Below are 17,812 nucleotides of genomic sequence, written 5' to 3' on the forward strand. Positions count from 1 at the left end.
ACTTCGGTTTCTCGTTTTGCTGACCCTTCAGGGCCTCGCAACACAGGCTACGTTAGGCCTTTGGCCTCTCGTGCCTTTAGTCATGCTGATCCTTCGGGGGCTTGTGACAGAGGAACTTCGGTTTCTTTTTGCGCTGACCCCTCGGGGTCTCGCAACACAGTACCCTAGTCACTATGAGTCTTACTCGTATGATAGAGAGTTTTCGGACTATTGTTGTGTTGAGCGTTCGCGCTCACACAACCTACGCTACCGTGAACCTTCGGGTGAACATAGCAATGAGTTCTCTCCTAAGTGCCAGGAGTTTTACTCTTATGATAGAGAGTTTTCGGACTCTCGTCACGCTGAGAGGTAGCACGTGCAACCAATTTGGCGCGCACGACCAACTTGGCCCGTGTGACCAACCTTACGCGCACAACCTATCCTACACGCGCGAACTAGGTGCGCGCAATCAGCGCTATGTTGAACTTTGCGAACATCTTAGCGTGCGCGTACAACTCTTTTATACGCGTGCGTGCGCAACCATCTTGGTTCGCGCGCGAGGGGCGAAGTGTTTGCACGAGCACGTGTGATTATCTCGGTGCGCACGCGTCAAAATTTTACGTGCGCTCAAGAGTTTTACTCTCATGACAGAGTTTTCGAACTCTCGTCGTGCGAAGTGTTCGTGCAAGAGTTTTACTCTTATGACAGAGAGTTTTTGAACTTTCGTCGCACGAACAGTGTTGCCAAACCCGGGGTTTACCCGCCCAATTGGGCTACTTTTGAACATCTTGCCGCGGGTCATAAAAGGGTACCGCTACTTGCCTGAAATTGGGCTACTCTGTCAAAAAGTATGATTAAAGCACTACAATCTAGTTAATTTTATGATCATGTTGAATGAACAGCAAATCTCTTTATTTCTTTTTATTTTGCTCATTTTAATTTTGCTAAATGTCATTCATCTAGTAATAGCATCGCACGACCTGAGAGCGTGAATGTAAGAGAAACTCGGCCGTAGGGTCGCAGTGACTGGATGAACCTCCATCACCAAAGAGCAAAGGGTTTATACATTCACCGTTTTCCCTGCCTAGCAGAAGATGGGAGAGAATACCTGTGAACAAACTCTAGCAATCTTACCTGGGGAGACATGTCTTGATGTATGGGACTCCAAGGGAGGAGACAGAGAGAAAGGCAGAGCACATGCACACTGATTTCACACTGTCAAACATACCATAAAAATCAAGATAAGAGACTTCCCTGTGCCGGAGGAACTGGAGAGGTCAGACAATAGCTTGAGCAGCTTCCAGTCTCTCAGACTCCACCATCATCATGTCGGGTCGAGAGACAGGGGTAGGTGGATTTAGTCCTTTGCTCCCATTCGAAACCAGGTCTATATCCGGGCAGTTAGCTGTAAGCAAGCAGCAAAGGCAGACCTTCCACCAACCAGTGAGTCTTCCTATATTAAATGATTACGAGGTTTGTATATCGCGTTGGAACAAATGATAATTTGTCCTGAATTGTATTTTTCCTAGCTATACAAACACATAATCATTTAATAGAAATGCCTGCGTCTACCACCCCTCTCATGTTCCACCTTGAGCCTAAAGCGTTTGAATGAGGAAAGTGGGCTGGCGGTGGGGGAGGGGGGGAAGGGCGGAGCTAAGTTCCACCCTATACCGCCAGCCAACCAATCAGCACAACTGCTTGGTTTTCTTTCTCTTTGGCTGTTTCAGCTGAGCTGAAGCGAATTCCTATTTGTTCCGTAACTGGAATACAAACCACGCTATTTAATAGGGGTATTACTTTCGGTGTAGCTGAAATGACGAACCATTAATTTTTAACGAGGGTTTACTACCCACACTGCTAGTTAGTGGGGGTCAGCTTGCTACCCACCCCCTCTCTCACTCCTGTGCTTGAGTTCACTTTGCTCTCGGCTCGGATGGTGGTCGGACGTGTCCGCTCTAATCCTCGCCGTCATTTGGAAGCCATTTAATTGTTTTTGTCTCTTCTTTTTCTAGTTCTGTATATGTGAAGTTGGCCTCTGCGATCATGCGCACCTGCCCTGGGTTTCCCGACTGCCCCTGTGGAATTTTCATGTCGGTGGTCGAGACTTATCCTCACGCCCTTTGTCCTTCTTGTAGGGGCCAACGGTGTGATAGCAACAACAAGTGTAGTGAGTGTAGGGAGTGGTCTACCTCCCAGTGGGAGAGGTTTTCGCGACGACGGAAGAAGTCCAAACGGGATATTTCTCCTTTGAAGGTTGCTTCGAAAGGAGAAAAACCCAATGCCTATCTTCCGTTGCCCAAACTTCCTCCGAAGCTCCCATTCTATCGGTCTCTTGCGAGAGACCGTTGAGTGGTAGCATAGACCGATGTATTGTTAACCAACCACGGGACTCGAGAGGTGATGTTGCTTCCCCTAGCGAAGCAGCTCCACCTCTCCCCCCGGGTAGGATACGTCACTAACCTCCCTTTTTCAGCTTTGGTCCTCCTAGGGGCTTACGGGTTCGCCCTCCAAGGTGGTTTTGCTTGACTACATCCGATTGGGTGCCGCTGTCAAGCAATCGTCATCACCGTCAGGGGTTGATCCTCTGTCTCTTGTCGACGTTGGGGTGTCAGAGGTATCCAATGCGGTATCACCCATCACCTCTTCCACTCCAAACTCTACGGTAGCTGACGGCTTAGTTACTCCCGTTCCTGTTCAACCTACGAGGGAGAAACTAAGTCCATCGTCAGTCTCTCCTGTTAGTGTTTCTTTCCCTCGGGGGAGTTCACCTATAAAGACTCCTCTTCGGAGGACTGCAGAAGGTCAGCTTGCTAATCCAACAGCCCCCAGAGGGCGCATTCGTCGGAAGGCTCACCTTCCTCTTCGCCATAGAGGCCTTCCTTCACCTGCGGTGAGGAGGCGCCTCTTGGGTTCAACATCTTCGATGCAGTCCACCGCAGAGGAGCCTCGATACCAATCATCCATCACTGCACCTGCATTGGTTCTGGACCTTTCTGCAGATCGTTCGCAATATCCTTTGGTGGTAGGTCGTCCTTTTAAAGGGCACGTCAACCTTCCATCCGACAGACCTGCCGACCTGCCGTCGCAGTTTGTACATGGGCCTAACAAGGCTCCAGCAAAGCACGCTATTGCGCGCCAACAACATACACGCTACGCACCAATGAGACCTGACGAACACTCCTTAGTAGCTCGTCAGGCCTCATCACTAAACCCTAACACAGGGCATCAAGGGCGTATGCGCCAACATGCGCATACGCTCCAACAGAAGCGTAGCTCCATCACACGCTATGCGTGCCCACATGCGCGTATGCGCCCACGTTCTCCTGCGCGCCAGGTCTTGCCTGCGCACCCTGCGAAAACTGCGCCCACGCGCCCTGTGCCCACGCGCCCTGCGCCCACGCGCCCTGCGCTTACGCGCCAACATTCTCCTACACGCCCGCGCCCAGCTGCGTGCCATCACTCACCTGCGCGCAACCAACCTTCGCGCCATCAATCTCCTGAGCAATGGCACTCTCCTCCGTGCCAGCGCTCTCCCGTGCGCATATGCGCCCAACATCCGTGCGCATATGCGCCCAACATCCAACTCTCCTGCGCGCCATGCTGCGCATCATCATCCGAGCCAGGTAAAACCTGCACGCCAATTATCTACTGAAAGCAGTACTTCTGGGAAGTCAGCAATGCTGACTTCTCCCATGCGCATCCGCAAGGATACACGCGCGCGCCCTGCACACACTCGCCCATCCTCTCCAAAAGATGCGCGCCAACATTCTCCTGCGCCACGCCCCATAGGGATCTTTCTCCTGCGCGCACGGCCTATGGCCGGCATAGATGCGCGCGAACTCTCTCCCACACGCCCGTGCACTCAACATGATAATCCTGCACGCCCGCAGGCATGCGAATACTCTCCCGTGCGTGCCAACAGTCTCCCGCGCGCGAGCGCTATTATTCTCCACCGCCTCATTCCCCTCCCCGCAAGCGCATACCACCGTGCATTGTGGGAGAAGAGAAACATCCAAAGGGTCCAGGATCCCAAAGCCACCACAGGCAAACCCACCAATGATGGTAACTCCTCCCAGGGTTCCTTCAATCCCTGTCCCTTCAAAGGGTATGTCTGATAGCGCGTCTGTCAGCGAACAGCCCTGGTTCGGTGCACTGATCAGAGCCGTAAGGCAGGCTTTCAAGCCTGTCTTCTCTGAATTGGTACACAGAACCATGGCTTCCTCTACCTCTTTGAAGAGAAAAAGAGGATTTCCAGATGCAGTCTCTTCTCCAAGGTTCCTTCTTTTCCTCAGACTGCCTCTCCTTCCATTTCGGATGAAGATTTCCTGTCCCCAGGGGAATCGCACGAAGAGAGACTTTCCCCTATTGCACCAATAGGGGAAACCTCTCCTCGCACCGAGGGGTCTACTCAGTTGGGGATTGAAAGGAACATACCACCCTAGTCAATGTTGGAGTCCTACATCCTTCCCAGGAAGGAATCTAAGGACTCTAAAACATTGCCGAAGTCCTCTACTAGGACTAGGATGGAGCCAGCTAGCCACTCAGGGAACGTCTGCGACTCTCCCCAAGAAGAGACTTTGGGGATAGAAGGAGACTTCGCTGCAAGTCCTACAGCAGGAGGAGACCAGCAAGAGTCAGAACATGCATTTTTGCAAGTTCTGACTCTAATGAGGGCTCTCAACGGATTTTCCGACCCAGAGATCCCACCTTGAGAGGGAAAGGACATGGTCTTGGACCGTGTCTTTGGTACTCAGAAACCCTCCAAGATCAGTGCAGCATTGCCCTGGTCTCTAGGGGTAAAGAGTACCAGGGACAAGATCTCACAATAGCTCTCCGAGATGTCCTCATCCAACCGTTCCGGTGCCACCAACAAGCTCCTCTCACCTCCTCGCGTACAGCAGAGGAGGTACTTCGAGATCCTGGAGGAGCCTTGTTTAGTTCTTCCTCTTCACCACTCTCTGGGGAGTCCCTCTTGAGAGAGACTCCAACCAGCAGGTCTCATTCTCAGCAGCCGAGATCCTCAACCAGGAGAAAGTTGCAAAGTGTGCTATGCAAGCCACTTCGTTGCTCGATATCTGGTTGAGGACCTTAGGTATCCTGATACGTTCTAAGGACTTCTCCAAAGAACGTACCAGTAAAGCTATGGAAACCTTCCTTCTCTCAGGTAATCGCACGATCGAGTTTCTGGCCCACCAAGTCTCAAAATTGTGGGCAAATACCATCCTGAAATGTCATGATGCAGTAGCTGAGAGATTCCATCAGAAGGTCCCTAGCGCCGAGATCAATAGGCTTAGACATTCCTCCCTAGAGGGATCTGTCTTGTTCCAGCCTAAGGATGTGGAACATGCTGCTGAGAGGTGGAGGAAGTCTCACCAAGACTCCCTCCTTCATAGGGCTTTAACATTCAAGCCCTATAAGCCTCCAGCACCACAGCAGTCCCGTCCACTTAGGACCACTACAACGACAACAGCAGCGAAGACCTTGGTGTCTAAGCCCTTTCCTGTTAAAGAAAGGAAAGGCAAAAAGTCCTCCAGGGGAGGCAAGAATCCTAGAGGGAGCAGCCGAGGCCGCAAACGCTAGGATAGGCAGTACCCCTGCATGTCCACCAGTGGGGGAATACCTACAAAGTTGCTCAAACAGGTGGAAGCAACTCGGGGCAGATTCCTGGACAATCTCCGTGATCAATCTAGGATATCGCGTCCCATTCATAACATCTCTACCTCCCCTGATGACGAATCCAGTGTCATTGAACTCCCTTGCCATGGGATCGGCAAGGAGGTAAGCCCTTCGGGCAGAAGTCCAGACCCTGTTGAAGAAGGGCGCGCTCCAAGAGGTCCTCGACGGATCCCCAGGCCTCTTCAGTCGACTCTTTCATTAAATCTTATAAAAAAGCTACAGTATAACCACAATGAAATACTGTACTGTACATCCAAATACATTTGAACCATTCAATGTACCTAAACTAACTGTTAATACCTGTAAATCAAGTAGTTATTACAACATAATATAATAATAAATGGAAAATAATACTGTACATACAGTACAATACTGTACATATACAAAATCTAGAGTTACCCCTTTTATAGACTACAGCTACATTTTCTATTGTCTAAACCTGGTACCATCCATACCAAATGATGAATTATCCAAGCTTCCCGCCATCTTTTCGGGTCCTGAAATGACAAACATTGAGGTAATGGCTATTTCTGGGATTCAAGCCTGTTCTTGGCTCAACCACTGGTCTGGAGCAGTGGTCTGCTATGCGGTCACAGAATACCTTAGAGATGAACATGCCCTTGAACAGTTCAAAGTCCTGTCATGATTAGGGGCCAAAACCCTAGAATTCCTTCTACATCAAACCATGTCCTTTTGGGGAAACTGTATTCTGAAAATACGCTCTGCAGTCTTGGCTGGATGCTCTTAAGATGCTGTCCCATTTGGACATGTTATGCCTGAGAAACTCAGAGCTAGTGATTTCTCCTTCTCTGTTCCCTTCTTTGGGTGTGGCTATGGGCATAGAAAAGGTCGAGAAATTTGGACAAGCTTCTTTGATGAGGAGAGCAGCGGCACCAAGGATGCCTGCCCCTCAACAACCTAAAGGAACTCTCAATTTAAACAAGTTCCTCAACAGAGATGGCTTTACCTCCACGAGAACCACAACAACCTGGGAGGCAAGCCAACAGACCCACCTTTCGACGTAGAGGATATCCCTCTGGATGCAAAGCTCATGGTCCTAGAGGCTCCCTCCAGGGAGGGCATTTTCTCCAGCTTACCACCAATGGGGTATGCTTACAAAGGTATTGACTCAGGTGGCAGTCCTTCAGGACTGATCTCTGGACGATAGTGGTCCTTTAAGTCCCTTTCATAGACTGTCTGCCTCTTCTGACTCTGACTCCGACAACCCGACCATATTATTTGAAAGGCTCAGTAAAGGACCTCCTCTTGGTAGAGGAAGTATCTAATATGTTAGCTAAAGGAGTTGTGGAAGAAGTCGCAAACAACTCGCCAGGCTTCCTCAGCAATCTATTCTTAGTAGAAAAGCTGATGGGAGATGGGAGACCTATCATAGACCTTTCCCATTTGAATCTGTTTATGGGTTGTTGCGGTCTTATTGGTAACGTTTCTGCCTGGTGATCGCCAGATGAGGGTTCGAGTATTGCGCAAACTCGTTAGTTCCTTAATTGTCTGCAACCTTACCATCCTTGTGAGCTAAGGTGGGGTTTGGGGGAGCCTATAGGTCTACTTGCTGAGTCATTAGCAGCCATTACCTGGCCCTCCCTGGTCTTAACTTGGGTAGAGAGTTGGCTTTGGTGCTGATTATATGATATATGGTCTGTCTCTAGGGCATTGTCCTGCTTGCTAGGGGAATGTCACTGTCCCTTACCTCTGCCATTCATGAGCAGCCTTTAAACCTTCTACAAGTGAGATTTAAATTTTAACTCCAGCCACTGTTTTCCATACCATCAGGAAGAAGGATTTCCTTCTGACCATAGACTTGTAGGACGCTTACTTTTAGGTCCTCAATCATCCTGTCTCAAGGAAGTACCTAAGGTTTCCTTTTCGAGACAGAATCTTCCAGTTCAGGGTGCTATGCTTCAGCCTGTCAACAGTCCCTCAAACTTTTACCCGAATCTTTGTCCTTATATCAGCCTGAGCTCATGCCATGGGCATCAGGCTTTTGAGGTACAGTATTTACTTACAGGCTGCCAACGCAAGAGCCCGTGTCTTATGTATTTTGCAAGACAATCTGAAACGAATGAACAACGAGGTACTTGGATAACTGGCTTCTTCTCCTGGCAGAGTCCCAAGCTCTACTGATAAGGCACAGGGATCTATTCCTAGACTTTTGCAAGGAGTTAGGGATCCAACTGAACCTAGATAAGTCCAGCCTCGTCCCTCAACAATCTATCAGATACCTAGGCATGGACAGAACTTTTCCATCTGCCAACAGGATCCTTAGATTCAGGAAGATAGCAGAAACTTTTCTCAAAGGAAAATCACTTCCTGCTTGTATCTTAGCAGAAACTTCTAGGTCACCTCTCCTCCTTGGAGAAACTCGTCCCCTTTGAGAAAATGCCTCTTCACTCGGTGCAGTGGGCTGTGAAGAGCCAGTGGTCACAGACATTCGACCACTCTGCAACCCTGCTGTCAGTGCCCCAGGAGGTTGTGAAGAGCCTCCATTGGTAGCTGAGAGAGGAGAATCTGCTTGTGGGAACCCCCTTCAGGATTCTCCCCCACAATTCCTTCTGTTCTCAGGTGCTTCTCGCTTAGGAAGGGAGCAAATCTTGGGCTTATGGTCAGAAAAGGACAAGACCTTTCACAGCAATTTCTAGGAAATGAAAGTGGAGCAACTAGCGTTACCCTACTTCTCGGAGAATCTAAGAAGTCATTCCATGGTGCTAATGAGCGACAACATTGTTGTGACCTGCATCTCCAAACAAGGAGGTGCAGCTTTGGAAGTGGTGAAAGACAAGCTCAATCTCCCTCTTGGTGAGGTTTATCCCCAGAAAGAACGTCATTGCTGACCATATAAGTCGACCAGCAACGACAGTTGGTTCCGAATGGTCTTTGCTTCCTGTAGTGTGGAAGGGACTTTGGATTTTTTGGGGTTCACCGTCTCTGGTCATGTTTGCCACTCACTTGAACGACAAACTCCTGGTGTATTGCTCACCAGTCCCAGACTAAGCTTCAGTAATGAAAGATGCCTTTCAGCACCTATGGAATGGACTAGACTCCTATGCATTCCCGCTTTTTTTCGGATTTGTTAGATCCTGAACTGAGTCTGAATATTCCAGGGAGTCAGAGTAATGCCAGTAGCTCCAAAGTGGCCAAGAGCAGAGTGGTATCCTGTCCTGCTGGAACTTTTCACAGAATGGCTAAACCTTGGAAATGGACTTTACTCTGAAGACCGTCTTTCTCCTTCCCTTGGCTTCGGCCAAGAGAGTACGTGAAGTAAATGGTCTATCATATGTCACATTCCAGAGCATGGTAAGAATTATCTTTATCATTTGTCTTCGAATTTGTAGCCCAAAATCCGATAGAAAACAATATCAGATTTGACTCTTTCATGATCTTGTCTCTCAAAGAGGCAACTGATGACCCGGATTATTATTTACTCTGTCCCGTGAGAGCATTTCATAAATAATTAAAGTGAATGGTGAACATTAGGCCCAAAATTTCCAATTTACTTGTGAGCACAGGTCGCTTTACAAAGAAAGTATCCAAAAAACACAGTTTCTTTTTGGTTAAGAGAAACAATCGTGAGAGCTTATAAATCCCCAGGGGAAGTGTTCCCCCCGCCGCCAAGCACATGATAAATGGGGTTTTGCTGCAACCCTAGCATTCTGCAAAACCACTCGGTACCCCAACTCCTCAGAGCTGCCGTATGAAAGAGACAAAGCACTATTAAGGGCCATTACCTTAGAAATTGTACTTACAGGTCCTTGGACTCTTTCTCTTTAGGCCATATTGTTGCAGCTCAACAAATAATCTAATCTTATGCTCTTATAGGACATGTTATTCTCTGCATTATAAGGGTATATAATGTAGATCAAGGCAGGTGGTGATCACATATGGACCTGAAGCTCTCACTTGGAATTCACCCTAATGCAATTAAGAATGCCATGTTTTTTTCAGTTATCATTGATTACTGTATATATTAGATATATTCATTATGTGACTCTTAATGTTTACATACCTTCACCTCAGGCACACAACTAAAACTTTTGGATTGGACTTTACTGGCTCGCCTTTTTACGAGCTGGCTATGCAGTTCCAATTTAATCCATTTCTGACCCTTTCCTCTTACTTATAAGTAAGAGGAAGGGCATACCTCTTTATGAAGACATCCTCCCACCTATGGAAGATTTCCATTTAAATGACTCAGAAGTTTGTATCCCCGTAGGGATAAACTACAAATTTTTAAAACAATTTATATTTTTCAATATTAATCTTACCCGATAATCATGTAGCTGTCAACTCTGTTGCCGACAGAAATCTACGGTCGGGATACGCCAGCGATCGCTATACAGGTGGGGGTGAACACCACAGCGCCATCTGTGGTCAGGTACTCCAGTACTTCTTGTCAACACCACCTCAATTTTTCCTCTGTCGTGCCTCCGGCTAGACCTACATGGATACGCTGTTGATTCTGGAGTTATTGCTCACGATTTGGTGATGTATTTGCTCTAGAGTTTAGCCTTCGCTATTCAGGAAGCTATATCATTAGCTTAGCAAGTTTTTGGAATTAATTTGATTTAATTTTGGTACGAAGAGAGTATGAACTCTCTTTCACTTTTAAATGGCCGACCCTTCCCTTAGACGGAAGTGTTGGTGTCGAAGAGAGTATAGACTCTCTTAATTTTGCTTAACAAAGTTATAGATTTATTTTATATCTCTCCGCCTTTTATAGGCCTCTTTGATTAACTTCCTTTTATTATAAACTTATTAAATTAATTTTTATATTTGTTTATATTCGACCTTTCCTAATAGTAGGCGGTCTTTTCTTGAACCGAAGTTAATTAACATTGAGCCCGTCATTTCGTTTTTACCTGTTAACATATTATGCTATTTTAATGTTTTTGAAAGAATTTCTTTGATAGTCTTGTACTGTTTTCAAAGTTGAACTAACGTTTTGTTTTGTCTCTGCAGTTGTTGACGTTCAGAACGTTCAACTTGCGCTCTATCGTTACGATAGAGAGAGAGTCTATCACGGTGTCACGTTGCAGTAAGAGTAAACCGATTCTAGCGTTTTGTTCATTCTTTCTTAGCTTAAATGGTTTTAATTCTAATAAAGGAACTTTTTATTTGGGAAACCTTTCAGTTTTTTTCCTTTAACAATAATATGTTTTAACGATATATATAATTGGGCTCTTCTCTCAGGTGCTAAGTCAAGAGAGAGAGAGAGAGAGAGAGATAGAGACGGAGGGAGAGAGAGGAGGATAAACGTTTCGTTCAAGCGGGTAACGTTGTTATCGTTTTTGCTCTTCTCCCTAGTCTCTTTAGGGGAAGAAGGTAAACGTTTCTAGAGTTTTATTCTTGTTCTCAGGCTTTATGCGGTGAGAGATTTTAAACGTAGTTTATTTGATCTAGTGTTTAGTCTCTTTTCCAGCCACTGAATTATTTATCTTTCATTATGTTTTTCTGTTACATTGTAATACTGTTTTCGCAATTACTAACTTTTAATGAAGGATAGATTTGCGTGTTTCAGGTACAAACCACTTAAAGTTTCGAGTTCAGTGAAATAAGTGCAAACAGAAAATCAAAAGTGATAAGCGCAAAGTGTTACAGTGTTGCGTTCGAGGGTTCGTCTGTTCGTGCCAGTTGTTCGCCTAGTCTGGGACCTCTTACAAGCTCCCAAGCCCAGGGGAGAAGTAATGTCGAAGGACTTATGGGTTCAGCAGGCCTTGATCGACGAACAGACGTTTCCCTCCGTGGTTTCGGGTGTAACCAACTCACGTAGCCGACGTGATCACCCCACCCACACAAAGACGAGAGAGCCCATTTATTCCTCGTCTGTGGAAGAGGTTTCTCGCAGAAACCATGGACCAAATCTTGCAGCTTTTAAGTGCAAGTCGGTCCCTTCCGCGCAAGTCCAACTCCTAGGTGGTGCCATTAGCACTGGGTCAGTTCGGACTTGCTGCAGTACGACAACTGCACACCTCCCAGAGAGGCAAGGTGGTATCGCAACAGACAGTAACTCCGTCTGTTGCCGCACCAGCTGTTTTAGACCCTCAGTTTCAACGGACAATAGCTCCGTTTGTTGTTGTCTTTCTTAAACTCTAGTGGTCTATGCTGCTGACAATGCAGTCTCAGCTTGCGGTGTTGATGCAGGAGTTTCAGGCAGAGAAGGTTAACACACCTCCTCCTGCGAGCGCTCCTCCACCTCTACGCAGTCCAGCCTGCCAGACGTATGATGTTGAGGTTCCTCAAGCTACCTCCATGCGTGAGCTGCCGCATTGGGAGTTGCCAGATACCAGCTCTGTGCAGCAACCTCCACTTTCCTTGAGGCAGGAGCCTCTTGCCACGCGGCAACCTCCTCAACACTTGAGGCAGGAGCCTTATGCTTTGCAGCAACCTCCTCTACCCTTGAGGTAGGAGCCTCATGCGTTGCGACTACCTCCTCCATCCTCGAGGCAGCAACCTCTTGCGGTGCGACAACCTCCACCATCCTCGAGGCAGCAACATCAACTCCACCTCTGCGCAGTCCACCCTGCCAGACGTATGATGTTGAGGTTCCTCAACCTACCTCCACGCGTGAGCTGCCGCATTGGGAGTTGCCAGATACCAGCGCTATGCAGCAACCTCTTGCGTTGCGGCAACCTCCACCATCCTTGAGGCAGCAACCTCAACTCTTGCGGCAGCCACCTCCACTCTTGAGACAACCTCAACTCTTGAGGCAAGAGCCTCAACTCTTGAGGAACCTCATGCTATGAGGCAGCCGCCTCAACGCATGCAGCAACCGCATTCTTCACAGCATGAGCCTCTCTCTGCGCAGCGTTCTCCTCAAACCATGAGGCAGGAGCCTCATGCTATGCGGCAATGGGCTCTCGTGGCATGGTTGGTTTCGACCTGGCCTTTCATTAGAAGGGGCTAGCGTTCGATCCCAAGTACAGTAGGGTCCCGAATTATGCGAGAATTTGGTCGATTAATGACCTCGTGTAAATGGAAAATCGCGAATTTCGAAACACACAGCTAACAGAAATAATTCCATTGCGGCCATGGCAACCAGCAATTTGCCTATTCAAATGTGTTTACTACCCATTTCCAATACTTTCTTTGTACTATACTGTATTTCTTTATAATATCAAATTGTTCTTGTAAATAAATAAAACATTTAATATACTTTAAAGTTCTAATAACTTGTAAAATGGTTAAAATTACAACCAGGATAGGTGTAAACACTATATATTTCCCGTTATAACAACCCAAAATACAGACAAATTTTAATGTTTGTCATATCTATTGTATAATACAACTGGTGAATAGCAAAACCATCACTCTATAGACTAGCTTGTTGTATGATTGAAAATCCAGAATTATCAAAATAAAGGAGATTTTATATCATGCGTTTCCTAAACACGGTAAAAAGCACAATAGAAAACAACAACCAATGTTTTGTTTACGTTTATCTCTGATCACAACGAAGAAACAGACGCATTTATACATCTGTGTTTTTTAATTGACAGCAATTTTACCAAGTATAGATTATATGTTGAATTTGTTATTACCAATGTTCTAATTATTTTTTATTAGAACTTTCAAATAAATGAAATGAATGCCATTTATGAAATGTTTTTCTCTATGATGCCACCTGAAACGGAAACCTTCCATTTGTTTACGCTCCATCTTCGATCATAATAAACAAACGAATGCATTAAACACACATGATCTAAGTCATAACTAATGATATTACAAACATTTAGTAAACATTATGTTATTACAAATATTTTACTTACCGTATCCATATAAATTCCTAAATTCGTATCAAAGCTGGAATTTTTTTTTTTCCTTATGCGTTTAATCCACAATAGCAAACTGCCGCTAATGACAGAGTGATAACTTATGATAATTCTAAACTGTTACGAAAGATAATTGTCCTTTCCATATCCAAAATACTTTTCCTAACTTCAGTTATAAGTCAACTTGTACCCACCTCAATTATGGATCCATATGCAAAAAAGGTAAAAGAAGAAAGTACTAGGCCTATTTTTAAAGTCACCGAACAATTAGGTTACCGCTATAACGTTCGATGTGAGAGAGAGAGAGAGAGAGAGAGAGAGAGAGAGAGAGAGAGAGAGAGAGAGAGAGAGAGAGAGAGGGATGGTTTTAAAGTACTAAACAATAAATATGATAGGTTATAACACATTGGTGTTTATGTAATATTAACTGTATAGATGGTTTGAATAAGTTAAGAAATGGTGTAAACAATTCTTTGTTATTGTATTCGCGCGGAAGCTAGACATCAGCTGATGTGATCACAGCCAAAAGTAAAACAAAAATAAGTTAGCAATACTCGATTTTTAAAACACACCCGAAATTTAACAACATAAGTACATGTTTTATTATAGCGCAATTGACATTTAAAGAGTAAAAATTTTCTGGAATAGAATGGTGTTTCCTAAAAAATAGTGGTTTGCGGACGAAATCGGTTACCGTATTTTAAGCTATGATTGAAATGGATGTATACACGGTATAATTTTTTCGTTTTGTATTTAATTGACACTTCAAGAAAACCGATTTTGGTTTCTTCATCTATTTGTAAGTATTATATAACGAGAGAGAGAGAGAGAGAGAGAGAGAGAGAGAGAGAGAGAGAGAGAGAGAGAGAATCAGCTGTTGTAATTGAATGTCGTGTTTTTGTTTCGTGTACCCCCTGAAGCGAGGAATTGATCGCCACAACTAACAATATTCATGTTAATTTCATTCTTAAACTCAAGTTGCCATATGTGAACTATGGTTTTATTTCTTATGGAGAGAGAGAGAGAGAGAGAGAGAGAGAGAGAGAGAGAGAGAGAGAGAGAGAGAGAGAGAGAGATTTGAAATCTCTCTCTCTCTCTCTCTCTCTAGATTTTATTTTACCGTCTACTCTACAAAACCAATGTTTGCAAATCAAATGTATACTGTTTAAAATATGACAAAATATTGACGACTCGTTACCGAAGTTTAGGCTATTCACTGCCGATAAACACAAAATATTGACAACTCGTTACCGAAGTTTAGGCTATTCACTGCCGATAAACGAACCCAGTCTACTCGTGAAAACCTTGAACGCCCAGAGGGAAAAATAAGGCTTTTAAATATACTGTACTAAACAAAAATAGTGCTTTAATATACCATCATTAACACTACCATTACAATTATCGTAAGGTTGGAGAAAGATAAAGATTGCCGAGAACGTAACCACATTTTTGTTTACATTTTGTCAGCTGGACTCGCACAGTTAACAGTTGATTTCATTGTTGATGTGGAATTTTATCCTTAAATAGGCTATTCATTATGAAATTATGTTAATGAAATGTAATGTTAATATTGTTTTGTAACATTTATTATAAATCACCGTATTTAGGGCTACCAATATACTTAAAAAGACAATAGATTTGATACATTTTGTAGTGCTTGACTCGCGAACTTTGAACAGCCTCGCAGATACAGAAAATTTATTTTTGAAAAATAGCGATCGCGGAAAAGGGGAATCGTGTAATTCGAACACGCTTAATTCGGGACCCTACTGTATGAGGTAGAAATTTATTTCTATTTGAACACGATGTTGTGTTGATATTTATCCATATTGACTCATTAGGGGTAATTTGAATGAATTACTACCAATTGTGTCACGTGGTGGCCCGGGGAAATCTGGTAAAACTCGCTGGTAAAGAGACTGATGTCTCACCAGGTAAATCCTCGGACAGCTAGATTAGGGTCAGGTTCAGATTTCCTTTTAAGAATAAATAACCGCCTCAACCCATGAGGCAGGAGCCTCATACTATGCGGCATCCTCCTCAACGCATGCGGCATAAGCCTCATCCCTTGCAGCTTGAGCCTCATCCCATGCAGCATGAGTCTCATACCATGCAGCATGAGCCTCATCCCATGCAGCATGAGCCTCATCCCATGCAGCATAAGCCGCACGCCATGCAACATGCTCTGCTTACCTTACAGCATGCTCTACATACAGCATGCTCTGCATACAGCATGCTCTGCATACCTTACCGCATGCTTCTCAGTCACACATCTTTGGTTGTTGCCAACTCACTAGACTGTCAAGCAGTTTCATAACGTTGCCTTCTAGTCTGCTGCTTTTGCACCAGTGAAACCATCACTGAGAGAACTTAGCTTTTCTCGGATATGGTTCCTGTAGATGAGAAAGTGCTATTCTCCCTCCTTCTGATTTTCCCTTGAGGACTCTGTCATTTGGAGAGGAGCCTTTAGCTGCTTAGCCTCCTATGGACTTTTATTTAAGCATAGCATGCTTCCAGGGAGGGTAATGGTTCCACTTCAGTCGCTAACCCCGTCTGTTACCACACCTGCTCCCATAGACCTTGAGCTGTGTTGCAAGACATGCAGTCCAAGCTTAGTCCTTGTTAGAGGATTTTTTGTTTACGGAGTCAGTGTGTCACTGGGAAGACGTTCAACAACCAGCAGAAGTGACTTGTTGTGACGCAGTGCGGCAACCTCAGCAACCCGATAAGGAGTTGTCTGTACGACCCAGACAGTCTAGACAGCTTCGGGTTGTCACTGTACTTCCTCGCTTCCCCATGGTTGACAGTTCACAGACTGTGCAGCAGTACCATGATCTTGTGTCCGGCTCCGTCAGACGACTAGCTTTTAAGAGCTCCCACAAGTCGTCGCTGTCTGGAGATTCTCAGATGGACTATGGATCTGACCAAGGAACTGGGCCTCCTGGTCAATTTTGAGGAGTCCCAGCTCGTCCCATCCCAGACCATTGTCTACCTGGGTATGGATCTTCAGAATCGAGCTTTTCGGGCTTTTCCGTCGGCCCCAAAGATATACTAAGCCCTAGATTGCATCCAGAGCATGCTGAGAAGGAACCGATGCTCAGTCAGGTAGTGGATGAGTCTAACAGGGACACTTTCATCGCTGCCCTGTTCATCGAGTTAGGGAGACCCCACCTCCCCCCCTTCAGTATCATCTAGCGGCTCACTGGATAAAGGACATGACGCTAGAGACGATCTCAGTTCCTGTTTCCGAAGAGAGGAGGTCTACTCTCACGTGGTGAAAGAACAGCTTTCTTCTCAAGGAAGTCTACCTTTGGCTGTTCAGAAACCCGACCGCCGTCTCTTCTCTGACGCATCAGACACGGGCTGGGGTGCGACTTTGGACGGACAGGAATGCTCGGGAACATGGAATCAGGAGCTAAGGACACTTCACATCTATTGCAAGGAGCTGTTGGCGGTTCATCTGGCCTTGATAAACTTCAAGTCCCTCCAGCTTAACAAGGTGGTGGAGGTGGACTCTGACAACACCACAGCCTTGGCTTACATCTCCAAGCAGGGAGGGACTCATTCGTGGAAGTTGTTCTAGATCGCAAGGGACCTCCTCATCTGGTCAAAAGATCGAAAGCTCACGCTGGTAACGAGGTTCATTCAGGGCGATATGAATGTCATGGCAGATCGCCTTAGCCGGAAGGGTCAGGTCATCCCCACAGAGTGGACCCTTCACAAGAATGTTTGCAGCAGACTTTGGGCCCTGTGGGGTCAGCCAACCATAGATCTGTTCGCTACCTCGATAACCTAGAGGCTCCCGTTGTATTGTTCTCCGATTCCAGACCCAGCAGCAGTTCACGTGGATGCTTTTCTGCTGGATTGGTCCCATCTCGACCTGTATGCATTCCCGCCGTTCAAGATTGTCAACAGGGTACTTCAGAAGTTCGCCTCTCGCAAAGGGACACGGCTGACGTTGGTTGGCTCCGCTCTGGCCCGCGAGAGAATGGTTCATAGAGGTACTGCACTGGCTGGTCGACATTCCCAGGACTCTTCCTCTAGGAGTGGACCTTCTACGTCTACCTCACGTAAAGAAGGTACATCCAAACCTCCACGCTCTTCGTCTGACTGCCTTCAGACTTTCGAAAGACTCTCAAGAGCTAGGGGCTTTTCGAAGGAGGCAGCCAGAGCGATTGCCAGAGCAAGGAGGACATCCACTCTCAGAGTCTATCAGTCTAAAGGGGAAGTCTTCCGAAGCTGGTACAAGGCCAATGCAGTTTCCTCATCCAGTACCACTGTAACCCAGATTGCTGACTTCCTGTTACATCTAAGGAACGTAAGATCCCTTTCAGCTCCTACGATTAAGGGTTACAGAAGTATGTTGGCAG

General features: G+C 45.9%; 1 protein-coding gene across 8 annotated transcripts in view; it reads left to right on the forward strand.

Annotated features, from left to right (window-relative positions):
* The window catches only part of LOC137656146 (putative glutathione-specific gamma-glutamylcyclotransferase 2), a 127,969-nt gene that overhangs the window by 25,473 nt on the left and 84,684 nt on the right, over positions 1 to 17,812 (forward strand). The window lies entirely within an intron of this gene.

This window comes from Palaemon carinicauda, chromosome 1, assembly GCF_036898095.1.
Source record: "Palaemon carinicauda isolate YSFRI2023 chromosome 1, ASM3689809v2, whole genome shotgun sequence".
Taxonomy (NCBI): domain Eukaryota; kingdom Metazoa; phylum Arthropoda; class Malacostraca; order Decapoda; family Palaemonidae; genus Palaemon; species Palaemon carinicauda.